Source organism: Aethalodelphis obliquidens, unplaced genomic scaffold (genome assembly GCF_003676395.1).
Source record: "Aethalodelphis obliquidens isolate GAN/ISIS:26980383/991018 unplaced genomic scaffold, ASM367639v1 scaffold1, whole genome shotgun sequence".
Taxonomy (NCBI): Eukaryota; Metazoa; Chordata; class Mammalia; order Artiodactyla; family Delphinidae; genus Aethalodelphis; species Aethalodelphis obliquidens.
Window position 1 is genome coordinate 91,675,852 of NW_020837945.1, and position 17,136 is coordinate 91,692,987.

Genomic DNA, 17,136 nt, shown 5'->3' on the forward strand with positions numbered 1-17,136 from the left:
AAGCACCTTTGTGTTTTCCTAGAAAAATTAAAATATCCTGTGATGCTCCTCTGTGACCCTTCTATGAGTTTTACTTTGGCACCTCACTGCTTACAAACGCTTGCCCTAGTAGATACACTTGGTAAGTGGCAGAACATGGATCCACATGAATAATTTTATAATTACTAACTCTCCACTTATTTAATGAAGCCAAAGTGCTGAGTGCCTTAATCAAAAGGCTTTAAACTCTAAAATAGGTTGTAATATCAAAATTCAGATTATTATAACGTTTATCATATTCAAATTAAAGTCAAAAGGTGAAATCAGCCTGGGTTAGCAAAATAAACTTAAATTTAGAAGGAGAATCATTTCAGAAAGAACTTGAGTTTTGACAAAGAATTGAGTAAGTTATTAGCATTGCTTTCTGAGGACCATTTAGTTAGACAATTACTCGGTCTCACCTAAGCACAGGTCTATAGGTAAAAAGCACAGTTGTATTTCCTATATTTCACAGAACGTTTTGAACATTTACATAATTTTGGTTTTCAAAGCAAATCTCTCAAATTTAAACCACACTCTAGTAACACAAAAATTAAAGCCCCAATTTCATGTCAGAAACAATGCAAGAGAAAAATGGTAACAGGTGTGCATGTTACTCTGTTATTGTGGTTTCTAGCACAGCATTAAGAATCAAGTATTTTTCTTGAGTCTCTAGGAATATTAAATTGGCTTTAGGCTACAAGGGAATCAAATCCCAAATGTTCCATTCATTTACTAGTTGTCTCTTAAAGTCCCTGAGCTTGAGTCTTTATAATCTATGCAATGAGAATATGCTCACAAAATTGTTATAGCATCAAATAAGAAAAGCCTGAAATATTTAGTATAGTTCCTAGCATAAACTAAGAACTCATAAATTGTGGTAGTAATAATAGTTGTTATTTCTAAGAGAATTATTAATCCCTTTAGATTGCCCTTAACAGCCAAACCCTAAATTCAGAGTATCTATTCTTAAAAGAAAATGAAAGTCACACAAGTGAAGTCAGTTTCAATCATCCATATTAATGAAAAAGGGCAGTGATGAAAAACATAATTCCCAAAGCCCTTCTACTTATGGTTGTCATGCCATACAGACAGACAGACAGACAGACAGACACACACACACACACACACACACACACATTCATTGCCCTTTTAGAGAATCAATTACGACCTAGGTTTGTTATTTTAAACAATTATTTTAAGTAAAATTGAGTCTTTACTTTAAAAATTCTACTTTAAAAATCTATTTCATATCCAAAATGGTAGGAGTGGAGTGCTCCTACTCTCCCTTTAGTAACAAATTAGGGAACACACAAAATTAAATAAAAGGCTCACAGGCATCATTCATGTCTTTGTCACTTGTGTTTCATAAAAATGCCATTTCCATTAAAATGGCATTACATAAAAAAAGGGATTTTAGCTGGGGGTAGTTTTCAGCAGATTAGCCGTCCTAATTACATTTTGCTTGGGCTAATGTTAAAATTATTTTCTGTTCCCTAAGCACATATCAGCTTATAGTGAGAGAAGCACACTTGCAACTTTCTAGGCAATGGAAGAAACCACCTACAATTAAAGACGTGCTTAATTTAACCCACAGCAATTAGTGAATACAGACAGGTAAATGTGACTTAATGGTACTCATAGCCCTTTTAAATTTTTAATGGAATTCTACACAGAAAAATACTGTAAATTAAGTATGTAGAAGGAAAATATCACAAATGTTTTAAAATCATACACTGGAAAAGAAAATATCTTACAGTATAAAATCATCTTTAATTATAAATGAAAGAAAATATCTTACAGTATAAAATCATCTTTAATTATAAATGAGAAAATGTTGCTTATGGTATTATCCACCATTTTATGGACAATCAAGATAAATGATGAATTGATCTGTTTAAATAATTTAATGAAATCACATCTTGATATTTACCGGTCATTTTTGGAGGTCCAGTGCCTTAAAGTACTGTCATGACTCCTAATAGCATATATTAAATATTTACAAGGATGACAAAGCAACCATATTTTGATTCAGTTATCTAAACGAACTTTTTGAAGGTGAAGGTTAGACTGAAGATCTTTTTTTTATAAGATCAAGGATCCATACTAATATTTTATGCATGAAAAAGTACAGTAGTAGTTGATGACCAAGAAATATTGATTAGTTGACATGAGTGGCATCAATAATGAATATCTTTCTTCCTGCTCTGACTTTAGAACATCCTTTCCTAACATTTGAGTTTTCCTAAACTGGATTTTTCTGACTTCAAAATAATAAAAGTAAAATTCAGTTCAACACAACACCGATTTACAGAACACCTATTATGTGCAGAGCACTGGATGATGTAGAGCCTTGTGGAGGGAACTGAGACAAGACCTCGAAGCTGTCCATTCACCATGCCCCACCCCCCCCCCCCCTCCCCTGCCTCCAAGGGGTTTACAATGAATTAGGGCAGTGCTTCTCAAATTGTCATATGCATGGGAATCACCCAGGATCTTGGCCTAAGGCATAGCCCTGGAATTCTGCATTTCTAACAAGTTCCCTGGTGATGTCCATACTGCTGATTAACAGACTACACTGGAGAAGCAAGGGATTTCAAGGCAAAATGAGATAGTAATTAATAAAAAACAGTGGGAGAAACTCCATGATGGACAGAAGAGGAAGAGATTGCTCCAACTAGAAAAGAAAGCAGGAGTGGGGAATTTAAAGACTAGTTCATGGGATAATTGGTATTCGTATGGATCTTGACAGCTGAGGACTATTTTAATGAACAGAGATAGAAAAAGGGCAATCCAGGCATAGGGAAAAAACTAACAAAAATGTCAAGGCAGAGTGGGCAGAAAATGCAGCATGTTTAGAAGGAATACTAAATAATATGGGCAAGCAGAATGTGTAGTGCATGAGGGGAAATAAAACAAGTTCATAATTAGCAAAAAATAAATAATATGCTTTGTGTTTTCATTATTTCTGTTAATAATTATACCAAGTCTATTATTGCCCTGCCACTTATAAAGTGCTTTCATATGTCATCCTCGGCATGTTCTTGTAACAATTCTGTGACATAGATTTCTGTTGTTGATGCTGTAACCCATTTATAGATGATGATTCTGAAAACACGTTAATTGTCTTCAAACAAGTTTAAGTAGTTAGTGCTGGATTCAAACTCCAAAATTAATTTTTTGCCCCACAGAGAACTGTCTCCAGGAATTATTTATAGAGTAAGAAGAAAACAACATACTTTAACTAAGAATAGCAATCCGGAAGCAAAGTACTCTTTTTTTCTAAGATCTACTTTATCACAGTGGCCAGGTGACAAGGAAACCCTTGTCTTTTTTTCTGACTTAATAGGAATTTACCTAAGTTCTCACTGTTAAACATGATATACTTGTTGGTTTGAGTCAGATTCCTTACAAGGTTAAGAAAATAGAGTTCCATTCATAGTTTTCAAAGAATTTTGATCAGGAGTGTGTAGTGAATTTTAAAAGAACCATACATTTAATCAACATATGACTGCTCAGATACCATCTACAAATTATAGAACACAATCATGAGAGAGAGTCTCTCTTCAGTGAGCTGCCACATTAGTCTTAGAAAAGTATAAAAAACAGAAACACTGCTTAATTTGATTATTTTACTTAATACAGAAAAAAACTCAGTAATCTAGGTGAGGATCTTAGAAACAACTGAAAAGTCTGAATATTTTAAAGAAATTCAGTTGTGTTCATTATGACTGCATGCAGTTACTCAAAGAAGATTACAAACTTAAATTCAATTCTTTAATAAGGTTAACAGACACCTGAAGAAATAATTTCAATGAATAGATGAGCTTAACTTATGAATGGCAGTTATATGTTTGTAAACTGTTATTTTGCAAGGGCCTATGGCTACTCATTATTTTGAGAATTTTGAATAATCATTAGTTGTGTTTAAACGGTTAATCTGTAATTTCGGTTGATCAGGTAAAGGTAATATTTACTAGTTACCACACTTGACTCTCCACAAATTCTAAAAGCATAAAGAATGTGGGTTCTATAACTTTATAAGTAATACCATTTTTGATTTCAAGGTCCTATTTCAAGGTCCAAGCATGAGAATCTAATATATACAAAGAGTTTTGTGTGTGAGGAGGGTGTGTGATTTTAACATGTAAAATTATTGGCTAAAATGGCAAACCTCTTTTAATAAGTACCTGCATATGAGAGAAAAAGAAAATAATTGAAACCTATATATTCCCTAAATGTAATGCATTGAAACCTAATAAAAATTAAATTAAAAATTGAAATGAATATAAATGTTTCTTCAAAAACTCTCCCTAATACAATCTTAAAAACCAAAGCTACTTTAAACAACCCAAGCTGTGAACACTCTATAGCTCTGAAAAAAACGAATTCTCATTTTCACTTTAAATTGCTTGCACAGTATGATGAATATTAGTCTCTAGTGTTAAAGGAAGATTAAAAATTGTCAAGTTGAACTAACATTTTCTTTTGTAGAAGTTTCTTACATTCTTCTCATTCTTTTCTTTTTTATTACCAGGCCAAAGTTCAGGAAATAGTAAATGGCTGAAAAATGTTAAAAAGAAATATATTTAATTACGCACAAACACACACAATCTATATCTATCTATACCAATCTATAAATATGAATAAATTATAATTGTATTAGGGAACTAAAGTTTATATAATAGTTGGTACTTCTTTATATTTTTTATTAGCTTTTTTTTCCCTCTTAACTTATCCTGACACCCTTATTATATACAGTTTTGAAATAAAGTATACTAAAACTAGAGAAAATAATGTGGTTATAATAGGTTCAATTTTTATATTCTTACCTCTGGTTAAATGTACATTTATCTTGAATTTTTTTATTTAAGTGGATATTTTGGGCTTCTTTTTGAGTCTAACATCAAGTAGGCATGCCAGAATAAGTAGAATATATAAAATAATTGAAATTTAATATACTTTTAAATATTTGTTTTCACAATGATAAAATACAGAATGTAACATAGAAAATGAGCAGTAGACAGTTATCCCTTTCTAGTCTGGCTCATGGGTCTCTAGAGGGAGTCAATCTGCAACAGTAAGTGGTGAGTTCTTCTGTCTAGCATCAGTATTTTGATGGTGGCTTTGGACTTGCCAGATATTACTTGCCAGAGAGAGGTCATGGCCAAAGCAGTAAAAGCGCCACAGGCAGTTGCTAAAGCAGTAAAAGCCCCAAATCGGAAGCAAGAAAATGAAAGCAACAAAAACATCTCCAGTGTCTCCACAGCTGGTCAAGAAGGAAAAGAAAAAGGACAAGAAGACCAACGCTCCTCTGGAGAATGTGGGTGAGCCTGGAGATAGGGACCGTGATACCAAAAAGAAGAAGAATATAAACTTGGAAGTAGTTTCTGAGTAGTGGAGACCACTTTAAGCACTGTATCCAGCTGGGAGGAGAAATTAAAGCGTTATTGAGAAAAAAAAAGTAGAAAATGATTTCTCATGCCAGCACAGTTTTTAAAAGAAAAAATAACATGATTAAGACAGGTAAATATCATGAGCCTACTTGTTAAATCTGCTCTCATATCACTAAAGGTACTTATCCTATTAACTATGCTTTCCCCTTATTGTAAGGGTCAACTCAGTGAATAAATCCTTTGCACCATGCACAGCATTTTGTTTTATTGAGATTATTGATGGTGCTTCTAATTTTGACCCTGAAAAAAATCAATAAGCTGATGCTGAGAGACTTAAATGGTATGCATGTTCACATAGGAGTAATACCCAATTATCAAGATAATAATTATCTTCAATTTTAGAACTAAAACATCCTACATATAGGCTACATCTAATAATAGGAGAAGAACAGCAGTGAGGAGCTATTTTCAGAAGGAACTGAAGAACTATTCCATGATAGATGGAAAGCATTCTGAAGCCCCAATGCCTGATAAGTCCTGCTGCTAATATGCATGGTATTCTTGTGTTCAGTAATAGGAGAGCTTATTCAACTTCAACTTGGTAAGAGGTTCAGTATTTCTTTATGAGCTATGAAAATTAATTACAGGCAATATTTAAAATTTAAATTAGTCATTAGTTTAAAATGAGGGGAATTAATTTAATATTCTACTATGATATACAGATTATAATCATATAGTTGATAACATGGAGAGATAGTTAAATTTTAATATAAAAAGTAATGTTTAGGTTCATCTTGGACTGGCTAGCTACAATACTTGTTAAGCTTCTAAGGGAGAAAAAGGAATGAATTAGAGGACATCTAAATTTATACCATATAAAATAATTATGCTCTTCTTAATCATCAACATAATTGTAAAAGTTTGTCTTAAATTTGTATATGTAGCAGGGTGTGTGTGTGTATGTGTTACACATGGAAACCTCAGATAATGATTAACTGACTATGGGTAGCTATTGACATTGAAAAGGAATCTAACAGTCATTGAGCTCTATGTCCCAGGTACTGGTTCTCCTTGAGTCACAGTTTTAATTTTCTGTAAGACTGTCTGACCCCGCTTACCTCTCTCGTGTCTCCTTGCTTCCCCTCTGTCTCTCAGAGCCCATTCATTCAGCATGCCCTCTATCCTTCAGTGCCTCCTACTTACTCTGTACCCTTTACCTGAAATACGTTTTCCTCCTCCCCTCACTTAACTAAGTCCAACCCATCCTTTAAGGAAACTGTCCCTCCCCGCTATTTTTTGGTGTGATTTTATCTGATTAATATTAGTATCCCCATTAGAATGTAAGATATACGAGGCCACCCTTGAATAAGTGAGTTCTATGTCTGTTTTTCCTCATGTTTTTCCTTACTAGTACACACAGCATCTAGTCTTGTCTTTTTTTTTTTTTTTTTTTTTTTCGGTACGCGGGCCTCTCACTGTTGTGGCCTCTCCCGTTGCGGAGCACAGGCTCCGGACACGCAGGCTCAGCGGCCATGGCTCACGGGCGCAGCCGCTCCACAGCATGTGGGATCTTCCCAGACCGGGGCACGAACCCGTGTCCCCTGCATCGGCAGGTGGACTCTCAACCACTGCACCACCAGGGAAACCCTAGTCTTGTCATTTTAAAAACATTTCAACAGTGAATGAAAAATTTATTTGCACAGTTTATCACATTCTTTTTTTAAAAATCTCATGACCAAAATTCAGGTAATATCATCATACTATTTTCTAAGTAGCATGTTATTGTATGCACTTTAAGTCTTTAGGGTAGCAATTTTGAACATGGTACAAAATATCCAAAAGCAGACATTACCAGTTGAGCTTAGACTTCCAAATTTAAAATAAAATAAGGAAAATAAAATAAGCTATAATAATGATACATTTCTTCATAAAATGGTGGTCAAGTAAATTGTAAAACTGTAATATTTGGGTGAAATCAGGAGTCCTTTCTCAAATATCTGTTTTCAGACAACTGTCAAAACACACAAAGAAACAAAACAATACAAATGAAAAAACAAATACACTTAAAGTAGTGCCCTTCTGAATAGAAGTGAGTGCCATTTTGAAAAAAGACACTGGAACATACCTGGGAAAAGAAACAAGGGAAGATACAGGGCAAAAGATCCTCAAATGATAGCTACCACACACTCCACATCCATGAGTTTACCTAACATCTGGCAGCTTGAATTAAAAAAGGAAACATATTCCCTTTCAAATGTTGAGATGCTTTCAAATGGGAAATTAACTGTAAGGCTAAATATCTATCGCAGATGATGCAAATCAAAGTGCATTTAAATCTACTGAAAGGAAACAAAACACGTTTCAATAACACTTTGAAATATTGTAAAAGGAACTGCTATGAAGTAATTTTTAATTATGAACTGAAATTATCCCTCAGTAGGAAATATGTGGTTATCTTCTTTAGTGTGCTTCAAGAATGAAATATTTTGAAAATGAACAAAAACATACTATCCAAATATGAAGTCAAATGATATATATGCCAGTGGTCAGTCATGCTCTGAAGATTGAGTACTTTCAATCTCCATGCATGTCAAAGATGAGAATCACTATCCCCAGTGCATATTTCATCAAGACATTTTGGACAACCAGGAAGCACTAAGAGACTGCATCTTTCCCCCAAATAAATTTCTAGTCATATGCCAGGAATATAATGCATTTTAGATAAGTTAACAAAAAACAGGTACCCATGTAACTCAAGATATAGCAACATTTCAACTCTGACAGATTGACTGGTTTAACAATTATTTTATAATTGGTCACAGATGTAAATATGTCAGGCTGCCTATAATAAAAATTTATGAAGATTAACTAAATAACAGCTTGGTCATCACCTATTTTTTAAAACATTATTATTTATGCAGTATTGTGTCAATCCTACATTCAAACTTACTAAATTCAGTGCTCCATGCCTTTAAGACCCAAAACAGTCCTTTCCCCTACATGGTAGCTTCCTGGGGGAAACTTAAATAGACATAAGCAGATGGGGCAAGGAGCACTATTAGAATAAGGCCCCTTTTATCCAAGACAGAATGATTTGCACTTACTAAGAGTGTACACTCTGTCAAATTATTTCTGTTCTTGAATTTTCATACAGCTCATTTAATCCTCACATCAACCACATGAAGGAAATAATCATTATCATCCCCACTTTAAAGATACAGAAATCGAGGATTAGACAGGTGAAGTGGCTTTCTCAGTCTAACTAGTAAATAAAGAATAAGCACAGATAAGTATAGAGTCTATCTGTATCCAAGTCCACACATACTTACAAAAAATTCCTACTACATTTTGACAAAAGTAAAAAGCTTATTGAAACAACTCAATACAGAGATGTATAAAGCATAGTTAGCATTCCGTACCACTTCCTGTCCCACCACCTTTAAGTAACCAATGTAAACAGTCCACTGTACGCTCCCATACCTTCTTTATTAACATTTTGATTGAAGTATAGTTGATTTACAATGTAATATTAGATTTAGGTGTACAACATAGTGATTTGATATTTTTATAAATTATATTCCATTTAAAGTTATTATAAAATATTGGCTAGTTTCCCTGTGCTGTACATTACATCCTTGTATCTTATTTATTTTATACATAGTAGTTTGTATCTCTTAATTACCTTCCCCTATCTTTTCCCTCCCTCCACCCTTCTCCAAACTGGTAACCAGCAGTTTGTTCTCTGTATCAATGAATCTGTTTCCGGTTTGTTATATTCGTTCGTTTTATTTTTTAGGTTCCACATATAAGTGAAAACATACAGTATTTGTCTTCCTCTGTCTGACTTAACTTCACTAAGCATAATACTCTCCAGGTACACCCATGTTGTTGCAAATGGCAAAATTTCATTCTTTTTTATGGCCGAGTAATATTTTCGTTTATATATATATGTATATAAAAACCACAGCTTATTTATCCATTCATTTGTTCATGCACACTTAGACTGCTTCTATATTTTGGCTAGTGTAAATAATGCTGCTATGAACATTGGGGTGTATATATTTTTTATAATTAGTGTTTTCAGTTTCTTCAAATATATACTCAAGAGGAGAATTGCTAGATCATATAGTAGTTCTATTTTTAATTTTTTGAGGAACCTCCATAGTGTTTTCCATAATTGCTGTACTGATTTAAATTCCCACCAACAGTGCATGAGGGTCCCCTTTTCTCCACATTTTGCCAACATTTATTATTTATTCCCTTTTTAACAAGAGCCATTCTAAGAGATATGAGGTGATATCTCACTGTGGTTTTGATTTGCACTTCATTGATGTGTAGTGATGTTAAGCATCTTTTAGTGTGTCTGTTGGCCACTTGTATGTCTTCTTTGAAAAAATGTCTACTTTGGTCTGCCAAGTTTTTAATAAGTTGTTTCTTTTTCTTATATTGAATTGCATGAGCTGTTTATATATTTTAGATATTAACCCTTTATCAGATAAATCATTTGCAAATATATTCTCCCATTCAGTAGCTTGTCTTTTCATTTTTTTGATGGTTTCCTTTGCTATGCAAAATCTTTTAAGGTTAATTAGGTCCCATCTGTTTATTTTTGCTTTTGTTTCCCTTGCCTGAGGTGAGAGATCCAAAAAAGGAATTGCTAAGACTTATGTAAAAGAGTGTATCGCTTATGTTTTCTTCTAGAAATTTTATGGTTTCCAGTTTCACATTTGGTCTTTAATCCACTTTGAGTTTACTTTTGTATATGGTGTGAGAAAAATGTTCTAATTTCTTTCTTTTACGTGTTACTGTCCAGTTTTCCCAACACTACATATTGAAGAGACTGTCTTTTCCTCATTTTTTTTTTTCCTCCTTTGTCATACATTAATTGACCATATTTGCATAGGTTTATTTCTGGGCTCTCTAAACTGTTCCATTGATCTATGCATCATTTTTGTTCCAGAATCCTTACTGTTTTGATTATTATAGCTTTGTAGTATAGCTTGAAGTCAAGGAGCATAATACCTTTAGCTTTATTCTTTGTTCTCAAGATCACTTTGGCTATTCAGGGTCTTCTGTGGTTTGATACAAATTTTAGGATAATTTGTTCTACTTCTGAGAAATTCATGGTATTTTGATAGGGATTGTATTAATTGCTTTGGGTAGTATGGACATCTTAACAAGATTAATTCTTCCAATCCATGAACATGGAATATCTTTCATTTATTTGTATTATCTTTAATTTCCTTCATCAATGTCTTATAAATTTTCAGAACAAAGATCTTTCACCTCCTTGGTTAAGTTTATTTCTAGGTATTTTATTCTTTTTGATGTGATTGTAAATGGGATTGTTTCTTGCTTCCTTTTTCTGACATCTCATTATTAGTGTACAGAAAAGCAACAGATTTCTGTATATTAGTCTTGTATCCTAAAACTTTACTGAATTCATTTATTAATTCTAATAGATTTTTGTTGGGGACTTTAGGTTTTTTTCAATACATAGTATCATTCATCTTCAAATAATGACAGTTTTATTCTTCCCATCCAATTTAGATGCTTTTTATTTCTTTTTCTTGTCTGATTGCTGTGGCTAGAAATTCCAACACTATGTTAAATAGAAATGGCAATAGTATGCATTCTTGTCTTGGTCCAGATTTTAGAGGAAAAACTTTAAGTCTTTCACCATTGAGTATGATGTTAACATTGGGTTCATCATAAATGACCTTTGTTATGAGATATATTCCCTCTGTAACAACTTTGTTGAGAGTTTATCATGAATGGGTGTTGAATTTTATCAAATGCTTTTCTGCATCTATTTAAATGATCATGTGAGTTTTATCCTTCATTTTGTCAAGATGGTGTACCATATTGATTAATTTGCAGATATTGAACCATCTTTGCACTCCTGGAATAAATCTCTCTTGATCGTGGCATATGACCCTTTTTATACACTGTTTGGTTGAATTTGATTTGCTAATATTTTGTTGAGAATTTTTGCATCTAAATTCTTCAGGGATACTGGCCTGTAGTTTTTTTTTTTTTTTGGTAGTATCTTTTTCTGGTTTGGTAGCAAGGTAATGATGGACTTGTAGAATTAATTTGGGAGTATTCCCTCCTCTTTGATTTTTTGTAATAGCTTTATAGGTATTAACTCTTCTTTATATGTTTGGCAGAATTGCCCTGTGAAGGTGTTCAGTCCTGGACTCTTTTTGTTGAGAGTTTTTGATTATAAATTCAACTTTAATACTAGCAATTGGTCTGTTTAGATTATCTGTTTCTTCCTGATTCAGTCTTGAAAGATTATATGTTTCTAGAAATTTATCCATTTCTTCTAGGTTGTCCAATTCATTGGCATATACCTGTTCATAGCATTCACTTGTGATTGTTTGTATTTCTATGATATCAGTTGTAATTTATCCTCTTTCCTTTTTTATTTTGTTTGTGTCCTCTCCCTTTTTTCTTAATGAGCCTTACTAAAGGCTTATCAATTTTGTTTATCTTTTCAAAAAAACAGCTTTTAGTTTTTCAGCACCATGGATGGACCTAGAGATTATCATATTAAGTAAGTCAGACAAAGACAAATATCATGATATCACTTATATGTGGAATCTAAAAAATGATAGAAAAAATTATCTACAAAACAGAAACACACTCACAGAAAACAAACTTATGGTTACCAAAGGAGATAGTGGGGTTGTGGAGGGGAGATAAAGTAGGAGTTTGGGATTAACATATACCCACTACTATATACAAAATAAGTAAACAACAAGGACCTACTTTATAGCACAGAAAACTATACTCAATAGCTTGTAATAACCTATAATGGAAAATATCTGAAAAAGAATATATATATATGTATATATAGATATATAACTGAATTATTTTTCTGTACACTTGAAACTAACATACCATTGTAAAGTCACTATACAACAATTGAAAATAAATTTTAAAAAGCAGTGAAAGCAAAAATTAAAAAAGAAAACAACAGCTCTTGGTTTCACTGATACTTTCTATTGTTTATTGGTCTCTATTTTATTTATTTCATCTCTGATCTTCATATTTCCTTCCTTCTGCTGACTTTGGGCTTTGTTTATTCTTTTCCTAATTCCTTTAGATGTTAGGTTAGATTGTTTATCCGAGGTTTTTCTTGGTTGTTAAGGATCGCTATAACTTTCCTTTTTAGATCTGCTTGTTACATCCCATAGATTTTGGAAAGTTGTGGGTTTCATTTGTCTCAAGGTATTTTCTAATTTCCTCTTTAATTTCTTGATTGACCCATTGGTTTTTTTAGTAGCATGTTATTTAGTCTCCACATTTTGTGTTTTTCCCATTTTTCTTCCTGTAATTGATTTCTAGTTTCATACTGTTGTGGTCGGAAAAGATGCTTGATACAATTTCTATCCTCTTGAATTTGTTGAGACCTATTTTGTGTCCCAGCATGTGCTTCATCCTAGAGAACATTCCACATATACTTGAAAAGAATGTATATTCTGTTTTGGGATGGTATGTCCTGTAGATATGTCAGTCCAACTTGTCTAATGTGTCACTTAAGGCCACTGTTTCTTATTGGTTTTCTGTCTGGATGACCTTCCCATTGATGTAAGTGGGGTGTTAAAGTCTCTTACTATTATTGTACTATTGTCAATTTATCCCTTTATGTCTGTTAATATTTGCTTTCTATACTAAGGTGCTCCTGTATTAGGTGCATATATGTTAATGAGTGTTATATCCTATTCTTGTATTGATCCCTTTATCATTATATAATCCTTTTCTTTGTCTTTTATTACAGATTTTGTGTCAAAGTCCATTTTGTCTTATTTGAGTATTGCTACTCCAGCATTTGTAATTTCCATTTGCATGGAATATCTTTTACATCCCCCCTCTTTCTACCCCTTTTCTTCCTTTCTTCTCATTCTGTTACCCTATAAATGTAAATGTTAGTATGCTTGATGTTGTACTGAGATCCCTTAATCCACTCTCATTTTTTTAATATTTGTTTTTCTTTTGCTGTTCCCATTGGGTGATTTCTAGTATTCTATCTTCCAGATTGTTTATGTATTCTTCTGTGTCTCTTAATCTATTATCATTAATTCCCTCTAGTGTATTTTTCATTTCAGTTATTGTATTCTTCATCTCTCACTGGTTCTTTTTTATATTTTCTACTTGTTTGTTAAAATTCTCACTGAATTCATTTATTCTTTTCCCCAATTCAGTTAGCATTCTTATTACTATTGCTTTCAACTCTTTATCAGGTGAATTATTTATCTCTGTTTCATTGGGGTTTTTCTCTTGTTCTTTTGTTTCAAACATATTCCTCTGTCTTCTCATTTTGTTTATCATTTCTTATCTGTAGGAAGTAAAGTAAAACAGACACCTAATTTCCCGGTCTTGAAGGCATGTCCTTGTATGGTAGCTTCCCTATGCAATCTGCTTATGCCCAGTGGTTTTGGTGGGAGAGCTGGATCTGAATTAGCATGAGCTGTGTCTTTCCTGGGTAGTGCTGACAGCCACTACCTTGGAGGTAGTGCTGGATTTGGAGGGGCTAGCATCAAACCAGGTGTAAACTGGGCCCTCTCCTATGCCCGATGACCATTATCACCTTAATGAGGGTGGGGTTAGGGCCCAAGAGGCTGGACCAGGAGCACTGAACAGGTTGGGTTTCTCCTGGGTGTAATGGTAGTCTCTGCCTTGGCTGGAGTTGTGCCCAGGGACTGAGGGGCTTGAGGCTGCATGTCTGTGCTGATTTCACTTTTTCCCTGGTGTGTGTGTCTTGCTTAGAGGCTGGGTCAGGGCCAGAGGGGTTGGTGCCACACCACTGAGCTGGCCCCACTCTTCCCAGTTTTATACTGGTATGTGCACTCCAGCTAATGGTAGTCTCCACCCTGGAGCTAACTGCATTTCCTTCCGTGTGTGGGTAGGGACTGATGTTCCTATTATGGTGGTCTCCATCCTGGAGCTAGCCTCACTCTATTCTGAGTGTGTGTACCAAAGCAAGTGCTGGTAATGGCTGCCTCAGCCCTGGTCAGAGGCACAGCTAAGTCCATTCCCTCCAAGTGTGCAAACTGTCATTGGCAATAGCAGCCTTCACCTTAATGGGGAGCGACACCGGAGCAAGAGATGCTGGAGCAGTAATCTGGTGCAGGCTGTGGGGCACACTAGGGTGGTCCTGGCAAGCCAACCAGAGCCTCAGGAAGTTTTCAATCTGCTTCCTCAGAACCATATACATACACTTCAAAAGTAAAGTCTGGGTTTCTTACAGTCCTGTGATAATTCCTACTGGTTTTCAAAACAGCTAAGGGGGGGCTCATCTTCCCTATGTTGAACCCCAGAGATGGGGTTCTAATATCTGGCTCAAACCCATCGCTCTTCACGAAGGATCCCCAAGCTTGTGATATCCCTCTCCTCTTCTTTGTCCTCCACTAGGTCTGTGGGTCCCAACCAGACCGCTTCCCCTCCCTTCCAACCAGACTCCCTGTGGATCTTTCTTTATAGGCTTGGTTGTAGAAGATCTCTTCTGCCGGTCTGCAGGTTGATCTCAGTGAGAGTCACTTTATACATAGCTGTAGTTTTGATGTGTTAATGAAGGGAAGTGAGCCCAGTGTCCTCCTATTCTGTCATCTTGATCTCTCCTCCTCCCAAGCCTTTCTTAAGCCTCAAAAGGGGATATGTCACCTTAATAATTTGGGACCAATTTTAATTTGTGTTAAATCACTCCATATAGAAATACAGCATGTCTTCATAGCAATTAAGCATCTATAAATATTCACATAATTTTCTATTCTTTAACAATATCATAAAGTAAACTTTGTGATTCTGGACAATTTGTGTAAAATGCTTTTAACTGTTTTATAACTCTTTTTATTATTATGAATAAGATTTTTTTCCATTTCAATTTTTAAAGGCTCATGATGGTAAAAAAAAAAAATAGGTATGGATATTTGGACACTTTTCTCGGAATCTATTTACTTTACTTGTTTATTTGTTCTACCAATTTTTAGTTTTCCAGGCCTGTGATTGAATCATCTGCAAATAATTATTCTTTCTCTTCTCTTCCATTGTTAATATGACATATTTTGTGTGTATGTGTGGTGATTGCATTAGCCACAACCTAAAAAAATTTTTGAATAAAAATTTTGATAGTTTAACTTCATGTCTTGGTCTTCCCCATTATAATGGTAAATACTTTAATATTTAGCTTAGCAATTTAGCACAGTTTTTGAACTGGCAATTTCAGGAAGGCATATTCCTTAGAGAGTTGTTATATTTGTTTACTAAGAAATAGCTATGAAAAGTGTGTCCCATGAACTGGCATTATTACCATCACCCCAAACTAGTTAGAAATCCAAAATCTCAGGTCCCACTCCAGACCTACTAAATCAAAATCTAAGGGGGTGGGCTCAGGAATCTGACGTTTACCAAGCTAGTGTCTGAGAGAAACACTTCAGTAAAAGACATATGATTATTCATGAATTTTGTGTTTTCTAAATAGAATAGAATTTTCTATTCTCTAAAATTCATTTGTATCCTGCTGTGCTTTTGTTGTCATTCAAAGATAAATGCATGCACAGAGTGGCAAAAATTTACACCATCCTATGCACACATCCTATCCTATTCCCAGCTGAGCTTGAATAAAGAGTCCCTCTGCATCTTGTTTCAGCTCTCATACTATAAACAAGCATCCTTTCTGTGGTCTATTTAGTGCCACACACTTTGCATTTTTGTGCTTCTTGTTTGTATGTGATTTTGCTCTCTATAATGGCCCCCAAGTGTAGTGCTAAAGTGCTGTCTGGTGTTTCTAAGTGCAAGAAGCTGTAGTATGTCTTACAGAGAAAATACACGTGTTAGATAAGCTTCAGTAAGTCATGAGTTATAGTGCTGTTGGACATGAGTTCAATGTTAATGAATCAACAATATATATCACATAATGTGTCTTTAAACAGAAACACACATAAAATGAGGTTATATACTGATTGATTAGGAAAATGTGGCCAAAGGCTCCCAGGAACCTAACCCTATATTTCTTTTAGGGGCAATGATTTAGTATTGGCTAATTCAGTGCTCTAGTCAACTTTATAAAACATAACAACCATGAATAATAAGAACTGACTGTATATAAGCACTATCTATATTAGAAATACAAAAGAAAAGAAACCAAAAAATATATATAGATATAAAAGATAAGAAACCAAATGTCATCAACAGAAGAAAAGCTAAATCAATAAGGATACATTCACGTGATGAAAAATAATTCAGGTGTGAAAATTAATTAATAACATGAGCATGTATAACGTAATGTATATTATGTATAATTACATTAGTTACGACTATGATATGAATGACAAAGTAATATAATGTTGAATTTTAAAAGTTCCAAGAGCGAAAATTCAACATTGGATCATAAAGCTCAAAAGCCTGCAAAACTAAACAATATATTGTTTAAGGACACAAACATATGTGTCAAATCATGAGGGCTGAAAGAGAAGAAATGACAAATGCCCATTTCAGGACAGGGTTACTGCAGAACTAGGGGAAGACAGAGAGATATGATAAAGGAGAAGCATTTACATAGAAAAAAGTTGAAGAGTGGGTACAAAGGTAATATAAAAACATAGGAAAGAAAGAATGGATGGATAGATAGCTAGCATAAAAGACATACATGACAAATGATGACTACATCACAAATTAAGAATTTTGATGACCCACAGCCAACATCATCCTCAATGGT

The 17,136-nt window shown here is 34.1% G+C and overlaps 1 non-coding gene across 1 annotated transcript; it reads left to right on the forward strand.

The window, feature by feature from the left end:
* The first annotated feature begins 5,035 nt into the window (after nt 1-5,035).
* Nucleotides 5,036-5,164, forward strand: LOC113623967 (small nucleolar RNA SNORA56). The gene has a single exon (XR_003434141.1). It is a non-coding gene; the product is annotated as a small nucleolar RNA SNORA56 (small nucleolar RNA).
* The last annotated feature ends 11,972 nt before the right edge of the window (nt 5,165-17,136 follow it).